Raw genomic sequence first — 22,002 nt, 5'->3', positions numbered from 1 at the left:
GTAATCCGAATTAGCGCTGCCGGCGCCAAGCGAATAAATTTGTACGAGATGTGCGGACGGCAAAGTGTTAAAGTTCTTATGTTGAAAAACCTTTGTAAACAACAGTTATTTTGCTAGTGGTTACTAGGTCATTGTAGCACTCTTGAAATAAGTGCTTATTGGGTGACGGACACGATGCAGTAATGAGGGCTGGCTACGAGTACAAGCAGGCACGTAATGGAGTGCTGAGAATTTGTAAGCGGGCCATTTCATGAGGCTTACCTGTATGTAGAAGATGCCCGCATCATTAGTCGAAGAGATACATTGCAATTAAGCAAGTGTGGATTCCCTCACTGACGAAGCTCCAGGTGCTGGCAACATCTTTCTACGCGTCTACAGCTAGGGTAACTTGCCTAAGACTTATTCGCTGCCATCAAACCGAAACTTCGGGTGGAGTAACAGCCGTACCTGGGGGTGTTACTTACAGTTCTCCTTGTTTTTTGCACAGGTTAAACATGTAACATTCGGCCATGAAGTTTACAATTTACTTGAATCTAAACTAAAAAATTTAAATTAAATGCATAACATGAAATGTTATGTAAATGAAAATCATAGAGTGCAGGCTTTCACGGCCTATATTTGCGCTTTTGATGATAATTGTTTTATGGGCATAATCCTCAGCATAATGTTTCGTCTTCCAATGCTGGAGACATCAGCAGAGGCTACAGTGACCCAGAAATCAGTTACAGTTTGAAACAATCTCAGCAAGCTGGAATTGGGTTAATTCCAGTGTCCGATTCAACCCCTTAGCTTTGACCAGTGACGTCCTGTGTTACGTCATGAGTATAATGCACAGGGGCACTATGAATATAGTCTGGGACAATAAGCTGGGAATGTTGGTCTCACGGGAGGCGTACCAGAGATAAGTCCCTGCGATCGCACTATCCTCTGTGTCCTCGGTGGCTCGGATGGATAGAGAGTCTGCCTTGTAAGCAGGAGGTCCCGGGTTCGAGTCCCGGCCGGGGCACACATTTCCAACTGTCACCGTTGATTTATATCAAGGGGTATTCATTTCATTGTAATTTCATTCTAATGAGCTGTATGGTCACCGATGGTATCTTTTCTTTGGGACATGTCCGAAAAAACAGATACCATCTTCACATACACAGGGTGGTCCATTGATAGTGACCGGGCCAAATATCTCACGAAATAAGCATCAAACGAAAAAACTCGTCCAGCTTGAAGGGGAAAACCAATTAGCGCCATGGTTGGCCCGCTAGATGGCGCTGCCATAGGTCAAACGGAGATCAACTGCGTTTTTTTAAAATAGGAACACCCATTTTTTATTACACACTCGCGTAGTACGTAAAGAAATACGAATGTTTCAGTTGGACCACTTTTTTCGCTTTGTGATAGATGGCGCTGTAATAGTCACAAACGTATAAGTACGTTGTATCACGTAACATTACACCAGTGCGGACGGTATTTGCTTCGTGATACATTGCCCGTGTTAAAATGGACCGTTTACCAATTGCGAAGAAGGTCGATATCGTGTTGATGTATCGCTATTGTGATCAAAATGCCCAACGGGCGTGTGCTATGTATGCTGCTCGGTATCCTGGACGACATCATCCAAGTGTTACGTTATTTAAGGAAACAGGAAGTGTTCAGCCACATGTGAAACGTCAACCACGACCTGCACCAAATGATGATGTCCATGTAGGTGTTTTAGCTGCTGTCGCGGCTAATACGCACATCAGTAGCAGACAAACTGCGCGAGAATCGGGAATCTCAAAAATGTCATTGTTGAGAATGCTACATCAACATCGATAGCATCCGTATCATATTTCTATGCACCAGGAATTGCATGGGGAGGACTTTGAACGTCGCGTACAGTTCTGCCACTGGGCACAAGAGACGATGACAGATTTCGTGCACGCGTTCTATTTAGCGACGAAGCGTCATTCACCAACAGCGGTAACGTAAACCGGCATAATATGCACTATTGAGCAACGGAAAATTGACTATGGCTGCGACTAGTGGAACATCAGCGACCTTGGCTGGTTAATGTATGGTGCAGCAATATGGGAGGAAGGATAATTGGCTCCCATTTTATCTATGGCAATCTAAATGGTGCAATGTATGCTGATTTCCTATGTAATGTTTACCGATGTTACTACAAAATGTTTCATTGCATGACAGAATGACGATGTACTTCCAACATGATGGATGTCCAGCACATAGCTCGCGTGCTGTTGAAGCGGTACTGAATATGTCAGATGGATTGGTCGTCGAAGCACCATACCGTGGCCCGCACGTTCACCGGATCTGACGTCCCCGGATATCTTTCTGTGGGGAAAGTTGAAGGATATTTGCTATCGTGCTCCACCGACAACGCCTGACAATATGCGTCAGCGCATTGTCAATGAATGTGCGAACATTACGGAACGCGAACTACTTTCTGTTGAGAGGAATGTCGTTACACGTATTACCAAATGCATTGAGGTTGACGGACATCATTTCGAGTATTTATTGCATTAATGTGGTATTTACAGGTAATCACGCTGTAACCGCATGCGTTCTCAGAAATGATAAGCTCACAAAGGTACATGTATCACGTTGGAAAAATCGAAATAAAATGTTCAAACGTATCTACTTTCTATATTTTAATTTTAAAAAAACCTACCTGTTACCAACTGTTCGTCTAAAATTGTGAGCCATATGTTTGTGACTATTACAGCGCCATCTATCACAAAGCGAAAAAAGTGGTCCAACTAAAACATTCATATCTCTTTACGTACTACACGAATATGAAATGAAAAATGGGGGTTCCTATTTAATGAGCGCAGCTGATGTCCGTTTGACCTATTGCAGCGCCATCTAGAGGACCAACATAGCGCCATCTGGTTTCCCGCTTCAAACTAGACAAGTTTCGTTCTTTGTAGTTTTTTCGTTTGACGCTTATTTCGTGAGGTATTTGGCCCGATCATGATAAATGGACCACCCTGTATACAGGGTGTTACAAAAAGGTACGGCCAAACTTTCAGGAAACATTCCTCACACACAAATAAAAAAAAAGATGTTATGTGGACATGTGTCCGGAAACGCTTAATTTCCATGTTAGAGCTCATTTTAGTTTCGTCAGTATGTACTGTACTTCCTCGATTCACCGCCAGTTGGTCCAATTGAAGGAAGGTAATGTTGACTTCGGTGCTTGTGTTGACATGCGACTCATTGCTCTACAGTACTAGCATCAAGCACATCAGTACATCTACATCTACATCCATACTCCGCAAGCCACCTGACGGTGTGTGGCGGAGGGTACCCTGAGTACCTCTATCGGTTCTCCCTTCTATTCCAGTCTCGTATTGTACGTGAAAAGAAGGATTGTCGGTATGCTTCTGTGTGGGCTCTAATCTCTCTGATTTTATCATCATGGTCTCTTCGCGAGATATACGTAGGAGGGAGCAATATACTGCTTGACTCTTCGGTGAAGGTATGTTCTCGAAACTTTAACAAAAGCCCGTACCGAGCTACTGAGCGTCTCTCCTGCAGAGTCTTCCACTGGAGTTTATCTATCATCTCCGTAACGCTTTCGCAATTACTAAATGATCCTGTAACGAAGCGCGCTGCTCTCCGTTGGATCTTCTCTATCTCTTCTATCAACCCTACCTGGTGCGGATCCCACACTGCTGAGCAGTATTCAAGCATTGGGCGAACAAGCGTACTGTAACCTACTTCCTTTGTTGTCGGATTGCATTTCCTTAAGATTCTTCCAATGAATCTCAGTCTGGCATCTGCTTTACCGACGATCAACTTTATATGATCATTCCATTTTAAATCACTCCTAATGAGTACTCCCAGATAATTTATGGAATTAACTACTTCCAGTTGCTGACCTGCTATTTTGTAGCTAAATGATAAGGGACCTATCTTTCTATGTATTCGCATCACATTACACTTGTCTACATTGAGATTCAATTGCCATTCCGTGCACCATGCGTCAATTCGCTGCAGATCCTCCTGCATTTCAGTACAATTTTCCATTGTTGCAACCTCTCGATACACCACAGCATCATCTGCAAAAAGCCTCAGTGAACTTCCGATGTCATCCACCAGGTCATTTATGTATATTGTGAATAGCAACGGTCCTATGACACTCCCCTGCGGCACACCTGAAATCACTCTTACTTCGGAAGACTTCTCTCCATTGAGAATGACATGCTGCGTTCTGTTATCTAGGAACTCCTCAATCCAATCACACAATTGATCTGATAGTCCGTATGCTCTTACTTTGTTCATTAAACGACTGTGGGGAACTGTGTCAAACGCCTTGCGGAAGTCAAGAAACACGGCATCTACCTGTGAACCCGTGTCTAAGGCCCTCTCAGTCTCGTGGACGAATAGCGAGAGCTGGGTTTCACACGACCGTCTTTTTCGAAACCCATGCTGATTCCTACAGAGTAGATTTCTAGTCTCCAGAAAAGACATTATACTCGAACATAATACGTGTTCCAAAATTCTACAACTGATCGACGTTAGAGATATAGGTCTATAGTTCTGTACATCTGTTTGACGTCCCTTCTTGAAAACGGGGATGACCTGTGCCCTTTTCCAATCCTTTGGAACGCTTCGCTCTTCTAGAGACCTACGGTACACCGCTGCAAGAAGGGGGGCAAGTTCCTTCGCGTACTCTGTGTAAAATCGAACTGGTATTCCATCAGGACTAGCGGCCTTTCCTCTTTTGAGCGATTTTAATTGTTTCTCTATCCCTCTGTCGTCTATTTCGATATCTACCATTTTGTCAACTGTGCGACAATCTAGAGAAGTAACTACAGTGCAGTCCTTCTCTGTGAAACAGCTTTGGAAGAAGACATTTAGTAATTCGGCCTTTAGTCTGTCATCCTCTGTTTCAGTACCATTTTGGTCACAGAGTGTCTGGACATTTTGTTTTGATCCACCTACCGCTTTGACATAGGACCAAAATTTCTTAGGATTTTCTGCCAAGTCAGTACATAGAACTTTACTTTCGAATTCATTGAAAGCCTCTCGCATAGCCCTCCTCACACTGCATTTCGCTTCGCGTAATTTTTGTTTGTCTGCAAGGCTTTGGCTATGTTTATGTTTGCTGTGAAGTTCCCTTTGCTTCCGCAGCAGTTTTCTAACTCGGTTGTTGTACCACGGTGGCTCTTTCCCATCTCTTACGATCCTGCTTGGCACATACTCATCTAACGCATATTGTACCATGGTTTTGAACTTTGTCCACTGATCCTCAACACTGTCTGTACTTGAGACAAAACTTTTGTGTTGAGCCACCAAGTACTCTGAAATCTGCTTTTTGTCACTTTTGCTAAACAGAAAAATCTTCCTACCTTTTTTAATATTTCTATTTACGGCTGAAATCATCGATGCAGTAACCGCTTTATGATCGCTGATTCCCTGTTCTGCATTAACTGATTCAAATACTTCGGGTCTGTTTGTCACCAGAAGGTCTAATATGTTATCGCCACGAGTCGGTTTTCTGTTTAACTGCTCAAGGTAGTTTTCAGATAAAGCACTTAAAAATATTTCACTAGATTCTTTGTCCCTGCCACCCGTTATGAACGTCTGAGTCTCCCAGTCTATATCCGGCAAATTAAAATCTCCACCCAGAACTATAACATGGTGGGGAAATCTACTCGAAATATTTTCCAAATTAGTCTTCAGGTGCTGAGCCACAACAGCTGCTGAGCCCGGGGGCCTATAGAGACATCCAATTACCATGTCTGAGCCTGCTTTAACCGTGACCTTCACCCAAATCATTTCACAATTCGAATCTCCGTCAATTTCCTTCGATACTATTGCACTTCTTATCGCTATAAACACGCCTCCCCCTTCACTGTCCAGCCTATCTCTGCGGTATACATTCCAATCCGAGTTTAGCATTTCATTACTGTTTACGTCTGGTTTCAGCCAACTTTCTGTTCCTAGTACTATATGGGCGTTGTGACCGTTTATTAATGAGAGCAGTTCTGGGACCTTTCTATAGACGCTCCTGCAGTTTACTATAAGCACATTAATATTGTTATTCCTTGTTACATTTTGCCTACTGCCTTGCCACGTCTCAGGAGGCGTCTTGTCGGGCCTAGGGAGGGAATTCTCTAACCTAAAAAAACCCCATGTGCACTCCACACGTACTCCGCTACCCTCGTAGCCGCTTCCGGCGTGTAGTGCACGCCTGACCTATTCAGGGGGACCCTACATTTCTCCACCCGATAGCGGAGGTCGAGAAATTTGCACCCCAGCTCTCCGCAGAATCGTCTGAGCCTCTGGTTTAAGCCTTCCACTCGGCTCCAAACCAGAGGACCGCGATCGGTTCTGGGAACGATACTACAAATAGTTAGCTCTGATTCCACCCCGCGAGCGAGGCTTTCCGCCTTCACCAACTCCGCCAGCCGCCTGTACGAACTGAGGTTGACCTCTGAACCCAGACGGCAGGAGTCATTGGTGCCGACATGAGCAACAATTTGCAGTCGGGTGCACCCAGTGCACTCTATCGCCGCCGGTAGGGCCTCCTCCACATCTCGGATGAGACCCCCCGGCAAGCAGACAGAGTGAACACTGGCCTTCTTCCCCGACCTTTCCGCTATTTCCCTAAGGGGCTCCATCACCCGCCTAACGTTGGAGCTCCCAATAACTAATAAACCCCTCCCCCCATGTGCCTGCTTGGACCTTGCTGAAGGAGCAGCCACATGTCCACTCACAGGCAGAGCGGGCGATGCCACGGCCAGCCTCCACATTGACCCTCCGCCTCGTGCGCCGCGAACGCCGCTGAACCCGCCACTCCCCTTGGGGAGAGGGTGGCCCAACCGCGCCCGGTACCCGCGAAGATGTCTCGACAGCAGGGACAGTGGGTGAAGCATGTAACACCTGGGGTGTACCTTGCGACGCACCAGACTCCCCACTGCCGCTACACTCCGAGGCAGCAGCCTGAAGACGGCTGACCGCGGCCATCAACACGCTCAGCTGTTCGCGAAGAGTGGCCAGCTCCTCCTGCGTCCGTACACAGCAGCCACACACCTATCCATCCTAAGAAGTCAATTTACTGTAGAGTGTTAATAAACTTTTAAATAGACTGCTAATTCACTAAAGGCGGTTGATTATTGACTAAAGTGTGATTGCTAACCACTCCTTGTAGAAAACAAGGAAAATAGCACTACCTGTCTCTGGACTGTATTCAAAACAAACACTAGCACTACTAGCACTATGGCTGACTAAAGGGACTCTCTGACTGTATTCAAAACAAACACGAGATCTATGGAAAACTTAATAGCACTCGACTATTAAAGCTTCCTAAAAGCAAAAACACGCAGAAGAAGAAGTGACAAGTAAGAAAAATACAGTTAATACTTAAATTAAGGTAGCTCGCTGTACAGCAGACGTGAAGCAGACGGCGGTTAGGGCGACACTGACACTATTGGCACTATGGCTGACTAAAGGGACTCTCTCTGACTGTATTCAAAACAAACACGAAATCTATGGAACACTTAATAGCACTGACTATTAAAGCTTCCTAAAAGCAAAAACACGCAGAAGAAGAAGTGACAAGTAAGAAAAATACAGTTAATACTTAAATTAAGGTAGCTCGCTGCACAGCAGACGTGAAGCAGACGGCGGTTAGGGCGACACTGACACTACTGGCACTATGGCTGACTAAAGGGACTCTCTCTGACTGTATTCAAAACAAACACGAAATCTATGGAACACTTAATAGCACTCGACTATTAAAGCTTCCTAAAAGCAAAAACACGCAGAATAAGAAGTGACAAGTAAGAAAAATACAGTTAATACTTAAATTAAGGTAGCTCGCTGCACAGCAGACGTGAAGCAGACGGCGGTTAGGGCGACACTGACACTACTGGCACGTAGCATCAAGAGGTTAGTGTTCTTCACGAACGTGGTTTTGCAGTCAGTGCAATGTTTACAAATGCGGAGTTGGCAGATGCCCATTTGATGTATCGATTAGCAGGGGGCAATAGCCGTGGCGCGGTACGTTTGTATCGAGACAGATTTCCAGAAAGAAGGTGTCCCGACAGGAAGACGTTCACAGCAATTGATCGGCGTCTTAGGGAACACGGAACATTCCAGCCTATGACTCGCGACTGGGGAAGACCTAGAAAGACGAGGACACCTGCAATGGACGAGGCAATTCTTCGTGCAGTTGATGATAACCCTAATGTCAGCTTCAGAGAAGTTGCTCCTGTACAAGGTAACGTTGTCCACGTCACTGTATGGAGAGTGCTACGGGAAAACCAGTTGTTTCCGTACCATGTACAGCGTGTGCAGGCACTATCAGCAGCTGATTGGCCTCCACGGGTACACTTCTGCGAATGGTTCATCCAACAATGTGTCAATCCTCATTTCAGTGCAAATGTTCTCTTTACGGATGAGGCTTCATTCCAACGTGATCAAATTGTAAATTTTCACAATCAGCATGTGTGGGCTGACGAGAATCCGCACGCAATTGTGCATCACGTAATCAACACAGATTTTCTGTGAACGTTTGGGCAGGCATTGTTGGTGATGTCTTGATTCGGCCCCATGTGTTTCCACCTACGCTCAATGGATCACGGTGTCATGATTTCATACGGGATACTCTACCTATGTTGCTAGAACATGTGCCTTTACAAGCACGACACAACATGTGGTTCATGCACGATGGAGCTCCTGCACATTTCAGTCGAAGTGTTCGTACGCTTCTCAGCAACAGATTCGGTGACCGATGGATTGGTAGAGGCGGACCAACTCCATGGCCTCCACGCTCTCCTGACCTCAACCCTCTTGCCTTTCATTTATGGGGGCATTTGAAAGCTCTTGTCTACGCCACCCCGGTAGCAAATGTAGAGACTCTTCGTGCTCGTATTGTGGACGGCTGTGATACAATACGCCATTCTCCTGGGCTGCATCAGCGCATCAGGGATTCCATGTGACGGAGGGTGGATGCATGTATCCTCGATAACGGAGGACATTTTGAACATTTCCTGTAACAAAGTGTTTGAAATCACGCTGGTACGTTCTGGTGCTGTGTGTTTCCATTCCATGATTAATGTGATTTGAAGAGAAGTAATAAAATGGGCTCTAACATGGAAAGTAAGCGTTTCCGGACACATGTCCACATAACATATTTTCTTTCCTTGTGTGTGAGGAATGTTTCCTCAAAGATTGGCCGTACCTTTTTGTAACACCCTGCATATGTGATGAGTTTACTATGCGAAAGATATAAGCGGCCTGTTAATAAATGTTATATGAATGCGTGCCTCGACGGGCAATGAATTCGCAACCTTCAGTGCGGATGCAGAACAACGTTCGAGCCCCGGGGGGAACCTAACATTAGTGAGCGCGGAGGCCGTCCACGGGGATCTGCGGATAGGTAGTGCTAATTGGGAATGTAGTAGGCTGCGGAGCGTGACGAGGCAGTCCGTGATTTTGCGACTAACACTGTGCACGACTGGTGCAGTGGTTACCGCAACTGCCTAGTAAGCACGAGATTCAAGTAGCTGTTCAGCACATACTTTCACTCGTCGCCGCTGATTCCGCATAAGGCCCCGCTGCAACTGATATCACTACTTCCTTCCCTTCCCGTTCCTATCTCCCTCCCGCACTTACAAATTACATAATTAATACACGTTATTTGCTGTTTTCTTAGTAACTGGTATAAACTATGCTGTTTGTTTCAAATATGTTGTGATTTCCGTGGGTGTGAATAGGTAAGAACCTAAGAGCGCCTTAAATTGCTGCGACTGAAACCGTTAGCAATTAAATTTGTAATCTTGGTTCCTGAACGTATTTGGCTGTTTTTTTCCGGAAGTGTCACCGTTTCCGTGGGTTAGGTTAGGCAAGAATCACAGCATAGCTTACATTGCTGCGATTGAAACACTCTGTACTCATGTTTATAACACTGTTTCTCAAATCAAGGGTGAGATTAGGCAGAAACCTGAGAGGACAGTTATACAGGCCACTTCTAGATCCCCATTCCGCTTTTCTTTTTTTCTTTTTCGTGATTGGCGTTAATAGTGTATTGTTATTGCATTTAGGATATATTTTCTTGGTTCTAGTCTCCTTACCTCAGCGACATAGATCAAGTCTCCAGTGTTTGCTATCTATCGCATCTCTGCAGCAGCTCAGAGAACAATACAATGCAGTTAAATCTTTAACGAATTAGCAGACCACATCTAATGGCAATGAAACCTTATAACGGAACATGGAATCAACTGTTATACCGACACCATGTATGAAAATTCTAAATGAATGCTCCTTATACACCTACTGAAACAACAGCAGTATAGAAAGCACCAGCAAATCACAACCTCTGCTGAGAATACGCGAAAAATAATGAATCACGGAACTGATAACCTATATAGGTCAGTTCTGGTTACTGATTCCAACGTTTGTTAGTTTTCGCGGTAGTCCAGAGAGCAACTGCAAAAACAGAAATCCTAGACGTTAAATAATGAGCTTTGGAATCGACAGTTAGAATTTATCTACATTGGTTAATTTTAGTTATCGATTCCAAGATTTATTTTTCGTGTTTTCTCAGTGGGTACGTACTGTGCATTCTCTTAGAATTTTCATCTGCCGTATCGCTTTTCAAACTTTCGATTCCCCATTCCACAGTTAGTGGTGTATAACAATTCCACATTGCTTTGTTATGTCATTTTCATTAGGTCTGGCTCACCAATACGGGAAGAACCGAACTGTATGTACTGCTCTCTGTTATACCGCAAAGACGTGCCGGCCTGGGTGGCCGACATATCAGGATCACAATAAGAAATATGAAATGCTCCGGATTGTCTTCAACAGAATGGGTATAGGTTAGGAACTGGATTTCTAGTAGAGAGGGAATGGGTTGGGTCAAGTTCCCGACCCTAACCTCACCTGCAGGTCACACATGAGAAATAAATCAGTAGTACAGCAGATACAAGAATATGGCGACAAACGTCTGGTGTCTGATGTAAAGGAAGATCTTGAACTTCATATGGATGCGTGTAGAAGGCTGGAACTGACAAAAATAAGAAGGTAGTGAAGTATTTTGCGGTGTCGCTGTTCTGAAGTGCTTTTCTGTCCCCGTAATTTACCCTGGAAGGAACACACGTCAAGGATTCACTGAATGATTAATTTGGGTCTGGGAAATGATGGTGAGGAACCGGCTGCAGAAGAACAAAATGTGCGGCTGGTCTGCCACCAGTTGAAGGTGACAGTGAAGGTGCTAAATTGTGCTACTGCTAAAGACTCATTTTTTGATTCCTGTAATTTATGACTGCAATTATCTGTCACCTTATTTATGTCATTTCATTGTAGCCATTTTTGTTACTGTTCTTGTGGAATTAAAAAAAAAGGCTGTTCTAGGCGCTACAGTCTTGAACCGCGCGACCGCACATGTCGCAGGTTCGAATCCTGCCTCGGGCATGAATGTGTGTGATGTCCTTAGGTTAGTTAGGTTTAAGTAGTTCTAAGTTCTAGGGGACTGATGACCTCAGAAGTCAAGTCCCATAGTGTTCAGAGCCATATGAACCATTTTTTTGCAAAGATGTACCAAGTAACCTCGGAATCGACAACTACAATTAATCTTTAACATAGGTCAGTTCTAGTTAGTAATTTCAAGATTTGTTACCTTTTCGTTAATTTTCGGTACTTGCGTAGTACCTTTCAAGGTTTCTTTATTCCTTTCCCCTTTTTTCCTTTTTACGTCCATTTTGCGGTTGTTGCGTTAGTCATTAATTTGTCCCCGCCCAGAACCACCAGTTCCTCACAATACACCCCATAGATTCAATTTTTATTGTTAAAAATTACGGCTAAAATAATATCACGGGTTTACGACGCGTCTTATTGTAGTGGGTTTTACAGGGAGTCTGTGGTTCTTTCATTTACTCACGCAAAAAATGATATTTAATAAGCACGTAAATATCCCTTTTTTGGGTGCTGTTTCCTCTTTTCGACACCTTAGTTCCCTTGCTATATAGTTCGCGGCTCCGTAATTAACCACGTGAACTGGAGTATAATTTATTGTATGTACGTGTATTGTTTTTTCATGTGAGACATTCATTACGAATGTCTCGTTGCTTTGAAATATCGCCTCTATCTTGCGCCTTTGCTTAAGCCAGGCTCATCCAAACTGTGTCCCTGGGGCGCCAGCGCCCGCGATCGCCCGCTGCCACCGCCCGGGCGAATTCGTATGTTGTCGCAGTGGCCGAGCCGTGTGCTTAGCTGGCCGTGCTGACCGCCCGACCGCCCGCCGCGCCTCTCCACCTTATAGCATTATAAGACACAATCACGGGTTTGGATATTTTTCTAGCCGTAGGAAACGTGTTAGAGCCAATGGGTTTAAAATGGGAACTCCTGACCAGTGTAACAACAGATGGAGCCCGTGCGCTACGAGGGATACGCACTGGATTCCTGGGGTACGTCAGGTCAAAAATGGCTGAAGCCGGCTGTTCCTTATTCGCGGCAGTCCTTTGTCTGATATACCAGGAGGCACTTTGTGCGAAGATTGTCAACATAAAAAATGTTATGGAAACAGTTCTTCGAAAGGTTAATAATCTACGATCTCATGGACTCACACATCTCCAATTTAAAGAATTTCTGGCTGATATCGAAGTGGAATACCTGGACATCCCATACCACACCGAAGTAAGATGGCTGAGCTGAGGAAAGGTGTTTCATCGGTTTTTCTCCTTGAGGGGTGAAATAAATGCCTTTTTGAAATGAAAGGACGTCCAGAAGAATTACTTTGTGATCCTAAGTGGGTGGTGAATTTGGCTTTTTTGAGTAACCTTACTGGTCATTTAAATACTTTGAACATTACACTCCAAGGCGAAAATCACTCTGTTGCTGATTTAGTGCAGACGATTCAAGCATTAAAAAAAATATATTTTGTGGGGAAAACAACTGCGCGAGAAGAATTGTGGACACTTTCCTGCACTAGACAGTGTTAAAGAAGATGCTAATTTGTCAGATTATGTTCAAATCATTTGCGAATTACAAGAACAGTTTGAAAACAGATATTTGGGCTTCAACCAGCCTAAGGTATATTTGTTCGTCCGTTTTCCCTTCGGGCAGAGGACGTCTCACAAGTGCTTCAACTAGAGCTGATTGACCTGCAGTGCGATATCCGCCTGAAGAACCGCTTTTTTGTGTCTAACACTTAGGATGACTTTTACAGATGTCTTACACGAGAGAAATATCCTCTTTCGCACAAATACGTGGCCAAATTTCTCTCAATGTTTGGTTCTACGTACATTTGTGAGCGCTTTTTCTCTCGCTTAAAGCTTGCTAAAGTTAAGAACCGTTCATTACTTAGCAATAAAAATTTGATTAATTCTTTGAGGTTAGCAGTCTCACGAAATATCGTACCAAACCTAGAAAAAATCGTTTTCTCGAAAAAGAAACACGTGTAAAATGTTAATTGTCTTCTTTAACAATGTTGACTATAAGAATTAAAGAGCTTTATAACCTTAATTCTATTTTTAATAAGTTATCGAACTTGGTCAGTTAAAATTATTACGTACAAAACAGCAAACTAAGGATCCGATTTCTAAACTCTGAAAATGAATACAAAAAGCTGTTGCACGAAGTATAACAAAAATTATTTACTTGTAACTACTAACAGTAAGAATGAGACATTATATCCCTTACATAACTCTATTTCTAAAACAGAATATTTCGTTTACGTTGAATGAGACCGCGGGACAGTCCAGCGTAGAGCAGTGCTGTGCGGCCTCACTCGCTCCGCAGCTCTCTCTCTCTCTCTCTCTCTCTCTCGCTCCTATGGCGACACTAGCGACACACGATCGCCGACGGGGCGCTGAACAACACTGCCTTGCGCCCGCCGGGCGCATTTCTTGTATGAGCCTGGCTTAAGCTATGATGTCACTGGTCAAATCCGACGGGAGGCATTGGGCACCAGATTTATTCGAACTGTTCATGTGTATGCACGGAACGGACTGTTTATGACGTCATCAGGCTGCTGCCTCAGATCGCGCTAATGTATGTATAGACTGCAGCGGGGAAGAGATGGCGCTGTCAGTTTTATTTAGTGCTAAAGGCCACAACTTGTCTAATTTCAGTCCTTCTTGTAATTTCTGAGACTTTCCCGGCGATTTGTTGACATCTCGTAAAATCGGTCGTGGACAGCATAAGGAGCTTCACCAGAGCCATGATAGTGCTAGGATCGCGCCTATCGGGCGCGGACCCAATAGGGAACGCCTTGGGACGTCCGATACCTCAGAAGAGAGCCGCAACGGGCGCGGACCGAAGAGGAAGCGCCTAGAGACTGATACCACCGACAGAAATGGCCACAGCGGGCGCGGACGGCATAGGGAGCACCACACACCGCCCAGGCATAAATATGGGACGATGTCAGCTCGCCAACCAGTCTCAGGGAACACCTGATAAAGACGCCGAGTTACGACGTCGAAATATCGTGTTGGGAAGACGCGGACCACCGGTAGTACACCCGATTTTACGAGATGTCAGTCCTTTTTGTTAAAGTTGATTTCGTGCTTTTGAGTTTCTGTGGCCTCTCTGTACATATTAGCGTAGTAATGATAAGATCTTGCTAAAACCAGAGAGTAAGGCAAACTAATTTGGTAGCTCACTGGTCCAAGTGCATGGTCCGCTAGTGCTGATTTATCGGTCTTGTCCAGGGGACAATTGCTCGTGTGTCCCTTACGGTGGGTGTTAATGCTTCTTCCTGTAGTCCCTATGCACACATGATTCCAAGAGTAAGGGAGTTTATGGACTCCTGCTATGGCAAGGGCCGGGCGTATGTCTTTTGCAGTGTTGAAATGTTCCCGTTGATTTGAACGCTGTACCAGTGCCATCTGCTGATGCAAAACTGTCAAAAACCGCGTCAGCAGAGTAATCAGAAAATAATGACATTGATACAGTGTTTAAACCTACAAAAATGGTGCACAAATATCTGAATACTTCACAAAATCTTCACCCGTAGGAATGCAGCGCATGGAATCCTTTGCAACTTGAGGGTTAGGTGTGCATAGGAAGTACAAAAAGAAGCATTAACAGCCACTTTAAGGAACACAAGAGAAATTGTCACCTAGGCAAGACATAAATCAGCAGTAGCAGACAATGAGCTGTAACCACAGAACCGCCAAATTCTATACTCTAACATTTTGGTTTTAGCGACATATAATCACTACTACACTAGGATGTACAGCGAGATCACAGAAATTCAAAACCACAAAAAAACTTTAACAGAGAAGGAGGAAAATTGAAGTTCAACAAGTTATGGGCCTCAGTGCTGAATAAAACGAACAGCGCCAATTCTTCCCGTCTACAAGTTCTACACCATACGTCAGTGTGACTCCTCAACCATAGGCAGCAGGGTGACGAAGCGTGGATAGGTATAAGCAGTTCGGCTTGCTGAGCTTGTTTGAGACTGAACTGCTTTCTGACAAGGGGAGTGTGCGCATTTGGGTCACCGATTTTGATCAAGTTTTTCAAGGACGTTCTCTATTGAAAGCAAAAAGACGCATATTTCAGCTTTTAGCTAGAGACTACCTACTTTTCGAAAAAAATCGATGGCGTAGTTGATGACGAAAAATTATTTTATCAGTGCTATACATGGAAAGATTGTATAAAAACATCCATATGTTGTTAATATAATACCGTGTGCAAAGTTTATAATGTTCGAGCGGGGGAGCGATCACGGTATCGGACTGCCAAAGCGCTGGTCCGTGCTCGATTGTTGCTCGTTGCTTTTTTTTCGTTTGATATTACATTTTCTGATCTGTATCAGATAATATTGTGATAATCAGAATACTTTTTGTCTTCTTTTAAAGTAAAAAATCGGGAGGCGTTATTAATAATAAAGTAAGTATATACTGTGTAATGTACAGACAGTTATTTTGATGGTGAAACGTAGTACACAAACAAACCTAAACTGATCGTCTATTGCCGGCCGCGGTGGTCTCGCGGTTCTAGGCGCGCAGTCCGGAACTGTGCGACTGCTACGGTCGCAGGTTCGAATCCTGCCTCGGGCATGGATGTGTGTGATGTCCTTAGGTTAGTGAGGTTTAAGTGGTTCTAAGTTCTATGGGACTAATGACCACAGCAGTTGAGTCCCATAGTGCTCAGAGCCATTTGAACCATTTTATCGTCTATTTGTGAGCGTTCTCGCAGTCAGTGGGTGAAACTTGTCATACAAAAAGGTAAAACATATATATTTATCTTTTCATGCGCAACACACAATCAAAATTCTGCTGCATTGACATATTTTTCGCTATAATCCTTGTGGAAATTCACGTTGCAAAAACCGATCTATCAGGCATCAATTTAGGTGTATACCAAGCGCATAAAAGGATAACTTGCAAGACAGAACGGGACAGCTGGTTATGGACAGTGCAAGAATTTTGGTAGCATCCGCCCATGCTGTAATTTACTGCCCTTCTGTGATATCGCATAATTTTGAATTCCTACGATGAAAGTCTTTGCTGTCGAAAAACGTAAACGTCACTCAGTTGACATAAACAGCTACATTTCGGTGGTATCACTTTCACGATGCATGTCGGTTGAGTATCATCATCTACGAAAGTTCTATCGTAGTGTGCGTCATGTATCACGATGGAAATAACTGTCAATACGTTATGTACATTTATTTCATTATGATCGCGCTTCCGCATGTTTTACTTCAGAAAAACCAAAGAAAAGTATCCCGATCATCAATACACCGAAAAAAATATCGAATGAAAGAGAGCCGCGACAAAAAATCGAAACCAGCGGTAGGGTATCCTAACGCCTCGACCGCTCGACCTCACTCTACTATACAGTGAGGTGATAGAAGTCATGGGATAGCGATAGGCACATATAGAGATGGCGGTAGTATCGCGTACACGAGGTGTAAAAGGACGGCGCATATGCGGAGCTGACATTTGCACTCAGGTTATTCATGTGAAAAGGTTTCCGACTTATGACCAGACAACGGGAATCGACAGGCTTTGAACGCGGAGTAGCAGCTGGAGCTGGACGGATGGGACAATACGTTTCGGAAATCGTTAGGGAATTCAATGTTCCGAGATCCACAGTGTGAAAAGTGTGCCGATAATACTAAATTTCATGCTTTATCCCTCACCACGGACAACGCAATGGCCGACGGCCTTCACTTAACGACCGAGGGCGACACCGGTTGTTTAGAGTTGTCAGTGCTAACAACAAGGAAGATTACGTGAGATAAGCGCAGAAATCAATGTGGGCGGTACGACGAACGTATCCGTTAGGACACCGCGGCGAAATTTGGCGTTAATGGGTTATGGCAGCAGACGACCGACGAGAGTGCTAAGAGCACGACACAGCTTGCAGCGCCTGTCCTGAGCTCGCGACCATATCTGTTGGACCCTAGAGAACTGGAAATCCGTGGTCTGGTCAGACGAGCCCCGATTTGAGTTGCAAAGAGCTCATGGTAAGATTCAGGTGTGGCGTAGACCCCAGGAAGCCATGGACCCACGTTGCCAACAAGGCACTGTGCAAGCTGGTGAAAGCTCCATAATGGTGCAGGCTGTGTTTACGTGGAATTCACTGGGTCCTCTGGTCCAACTGAGCCGATCACTGACTGTAAATGGTTATGTGAGGCTATTTGGAGACCATCTGCAGCCATTCACGGACTTCATGTTGTCAAACAACGATGGGGTTTTTATGGATGACAATGCGCCATGTGACTGGGTCACAATTGTTCGCGACTGGTTTGAAGAACATTCCGATTTCGAGTGAACGATTTGGCCACTCAGATCGCACGATTGAATCCCATCGAACATTTATAGGACATAATTGAGAGGTCAGTTCGTGCACAAAATCCTGCATCTGCAACACTTTAGCAATTAAAAACAACTATAGAGGTTGCATTAAGACGAGCAAAAGGAGGTTCTACTTGATATTAGGAAGTATCACATGACCTTCGCCTACGGAGTGTATGTGTAGAGTGACGGGGACCGAAGCTGAACATGAAAACACAAAAATCTTAATAACTCGAACATTAACATTCTTGCTGTACTACATTAATAAACATGTTTGTTTTTAGACGATCTAACTTTTTTTTTCCTTCAAAAACTAGGTACTGTAGCGCCCTGCTAAACCCGGAAGATAGGACAGATAGTTGGAATTGTGGAAAGGGGCCAAAATGAGCGGCTGTCAGTTACACTCGAGCACATATAACTTTATTTATTTGCCCAAACATTACAGTAAAAATTCTTTAACTTAGTTATAGGCTCAATACGGCACACTGCCTTATGCCTTAAGGGCACAACCACTCTAACTTTTAAAAAAAACCGGCTAAAAGCCATTAACTCAATATTCAGACGCCAAGAAGAATATTTACCAGGCAGGGGGCCTCACGTTAAGTAAGTTCTATAATTTGGCTGAAGGAGCAAAAATCTAACACTTGAAAAGCAGCAACCTCAATTTAAAAACGGCTGAAGAATGATGATTTAACGCTCAAGGTGAAATTTAATAAAGAAAACACAAGGCAGAAGGCCTTATCTTCAATTAGGCTGAAGGCCCCAAACAGTCTGATGTTCGACAGACAAAGATCCTTAATTTAAAAACGGCTGAAGACCCCATGACTTAAAACACAACTAAAATAATTTTTATTAGGCAAAGGGCCCAAGGCTTTATCTTTAAACAATATTTTAATCGGGCTGATGGCCATAACAATCTAACATTTGAAAAGCAGGGAACTTTAATTTTAAAGCTTCTGAAGGCCCATGACTTAAAACACCGCCGCCCGGTGTGGCCGAGCGGTTATAGGCGCTTCAGTCTGGAACCGCGCGACCACTACGGTCGCAGGTTCGAATCCTGCCTCGGGCATGGATGTGTGTGATGTCCTTAGGTTAGTTAGGTTTAAGTAGTTCTAAGTTCCAGGAGACTGGTGACCTTAGATGTTGAGTCCCATAGTGCTCAGAGCCATTTAGAACTTAAAACACCACTAAAAACAATTCAACTTTGATTCAAAACCATCGGCTATGAGCCATACAAATACACACATCAGAAAATAAGAAAAGGCAGTGCAGCTCACGGCGCTCAGAAGTTTTGAGAGTTGGCCAGCACTTGAAATACTAACGTTCACTTAGGTGAGACAGGCAGTCGGCCCAACTATTCTCAATCCGACGACAATCCAACCAACGGACAGTCAACGAACCCCCCGACAAGTTAACTTGCGCTCCACTCGACCAGTACACAACCGGGAGTTCATTGCTAACGTAAGAGGCATGGACGCCCACAACCAAGCATACATTAAGATGCCGAACTACACACCGTTGTGGACAGTGACAACACGGTGAGAAAAAGAGACTGCCTAAATCTACGTCAACGGCCAGAGCAGGTAACCGGAACGTTAACGGCCACAAGGCAGAAAATTGCACTAGTGCACTACAATTGCAAATAACCAAATACAGTTAGACTCCACCGGTAGGCGGCTAAACCTTCGCCAACTCGAACACACACGTTGTTGCTCGCAGGTATGTCCCAACAGCCAACAACGAGAACCAAACGGCACAATGTGAAGAATCTTGACTTGCTTGTAAATTAAATCCAAACTCAACTTTAGTGTCCAGGGTCGGTGAGCCACAGACCTCATAGCAATGGGCACAGCCCCACACACTCCGACACTGCGTAGAGACCGCCTGCGGGCCAGTCCAAACTATGCCTCGCGGAGATTTCCTCGATGCTCCACGCCAGCCGACCGACTGCCACACATCAGCACGGAGACAGCACTAAAATAACTGAGCAGTCGACATCACAAGCTACACACTGTTTCACCAACACTTGCATGAAGGACTAGACAATACTAACGGCAGCGAATGTCATTCTCAATGGAGAGAAGTCTTCCGAAGTAAGAGTGATTTCAGGTGTGTCGTAGGGGAGTGTCATAGGACCGTTGCTATTCACAATATACATAAATGACTTGGTGGATGACATCGGAAGTTCACTGAGGCTTTTTGCAGATGATGCTGTAGTGTATCGAGAGGTTGCAACAATGGAAAATTGTACTGAAATGCAGGAGGATCTGCAGCGAATTGACACATGGTGCACGGAATGGCAATTGAATCTCAATGTAGACAAGTGTAAAGTGCTGCGAATACATAGAAAGATAGATCCCTTATAATTTATCTACAATATAGCAGGTCAGCAACTGGAAGCAGTTAATTCCATAAATTATCTGGGAGTACGCAATAGAAGTGATTTAAAATGGAATGATCATATAAAGTTGATCGTCGGTAAAGCAGATGCCAGACTGAGATTCATTGGAAGAATCCTAAGGAAATGCAATCCGAAAACAAAGGAAGTAGGTTACAGTACCCTTGTTCGCCCACCGCTTGAATACTGCTCAGCAGTGTGGTATCCGTACCAGATAGGGGTGATAGAAGAGATAGAGAAGATCTAATGGAGAGCAACGCGCTTCGTTACAGGACCATTTAGTAATCGCGAAAGCGATACGGAAATGATAGATAAACTCCAGTGGAAGACTCTGCAGGAGAGACACTCATTAGCTCGGTACGGGCTTTTGTTAAGGTTTCGAGAACATACCTTCACCGAAGAGTCAAGCAGTATATTGCTCCCTCCTACGTATATCTCACGAAGGTACCATGAGGATAAAATCAGAGAGATTAGAGCCCACACAGAAGTATACCGACAATCCTTCTTTCCATGAACAATACGAGACTGGAATAGAAGGGAGAACCGATAGAGGTACTCAGGGTACCCTCCACCACACATCGTCAGGTGGCTTGCGGAGTATGGATGTAGATGTAGATGTAGATGCAATAGCACGGACGAATCACGAGTCGGCACAGGCAGGCAGCCCACAAGCGATCACTGGCCAACGTGCACGTCGTCCGACAAGACGACCGACCGGCTATAACCTCCCCCTCACTTATCGACCTTAATGACAGTGGAAAATTAAAGAGCGTGCACCTAATGGAAATTTGGGAAAAGCAATCGTCACCGAAGTTAATTTGTCGGTAAAGAGGGAGGAAAGAGTTACATCTAAATAAAAGGAGAAGTGCAAATGAAACTGGTGAAAATTAATTTTGAGAAAAGGGTAAAATTAATAAATAAAGTAAATGTACGGTCGTTACGTTAAAAATTAATTGGCGTTAATTAGATTTTTGAGATTTGGGGAAAATTACGGTCGCCAGTCCTACGGACAACTACTATAATAACAGAAAATGAAAGGTTATTGCACATCCATTTAGCACTGAAAGCGTGGCAACTGAAGGTTAACACTTGCTGTGTGAAAACTGAATGTTTGTCAGAAGTAATAAATTTCGCTACACTCTGACTTAATTTAGCAAAAGAATTAATAAAACCGGAAAATTGAAAGTTAATTTAGTGACTGATATTACTAGTGAACTTTGTTTCTGAAGCACTACGAAATTCAATAAAATAAGGTCAGTCTTGGGCTACCTCAACAATCATCTAAAAGCTACTTGAATCTACGTAATTTAGAAATAAGAGATTTAACTTTGAACCTGAATTAAATGATTCTGAACAAATAATAATAGTAAAATTTAGTACGTAACAAGCTGAGCTGCGGTCACAGGTAAGCTAAAATATCGTAACAAAACTCGCTCTCTTAATTTCTGCTTGTGTAATCTAAAGATTGTAGCTAGCTATGAATACTCTAACTGAACTTTGAAATTAAAACAGTGAAACGGAATGATATTACTTTAATGCTGGCGTATGAGTTTCAACGACACTCGGGTTCGTTCCAGAAAAGGAAGGGACCCTGCTTGGTAATGCAATTGGGACAATGATCAACAATGTTGCTGTAATTTTGTGATGAACAGTTTGAAAAGCTGAGGTCTGCCATACACTTCTAAAACTTTACGTGCTTCCAGTCTTCCTTGTTGGTTGATTGAGGGTTTGAAGTCGTCGATCGAGGAGGTGGCGACAGTAACTCATTGTCGGCCGTCGCTGTTGCAGTAGCTGAATGTGGGCGCACCTTCTTCTCGACACGGTCACCGGGAGAAACGGGCT

General features: G+C 44.1%; 1 non-coding gene across 1 annotated transcript; it reads left to right on the top strand.

Annotated features, from left to right (window-relative positions):
- The first annotated feature begins 932 nt into the window (after positions 1–932).
- Trnat-ugu (transfer RNA threonine (anticodon UGU)) lies at positions 933–1,006 on the top strand. Its single transcript has one exon. It is a non-coding gene; the product is annotated as a tRNA-Thr (tRNA).
- The last annotated feature ends 20,996 nt before the right edge of the window (positions 1,007–22,002 follow it).

Source organism: Schistocerca gregaria, chromosome 2 (genome assembly GCF_023897955.1).
Source record: "Schistocerca gregaria isolate iqSchGreg1 chromosome 2, iqSchGreg1.2, whole genome shotgun sequence".
NCBI lineage: Eukaryota > Metazoa > Arthropoda > Insecta > Orthoptera > Acrididae > Schistocerca > Schistocerca gregaria.
This window is presented reverse-complemented; position numbering and strand designations above follow the sequence as displayed.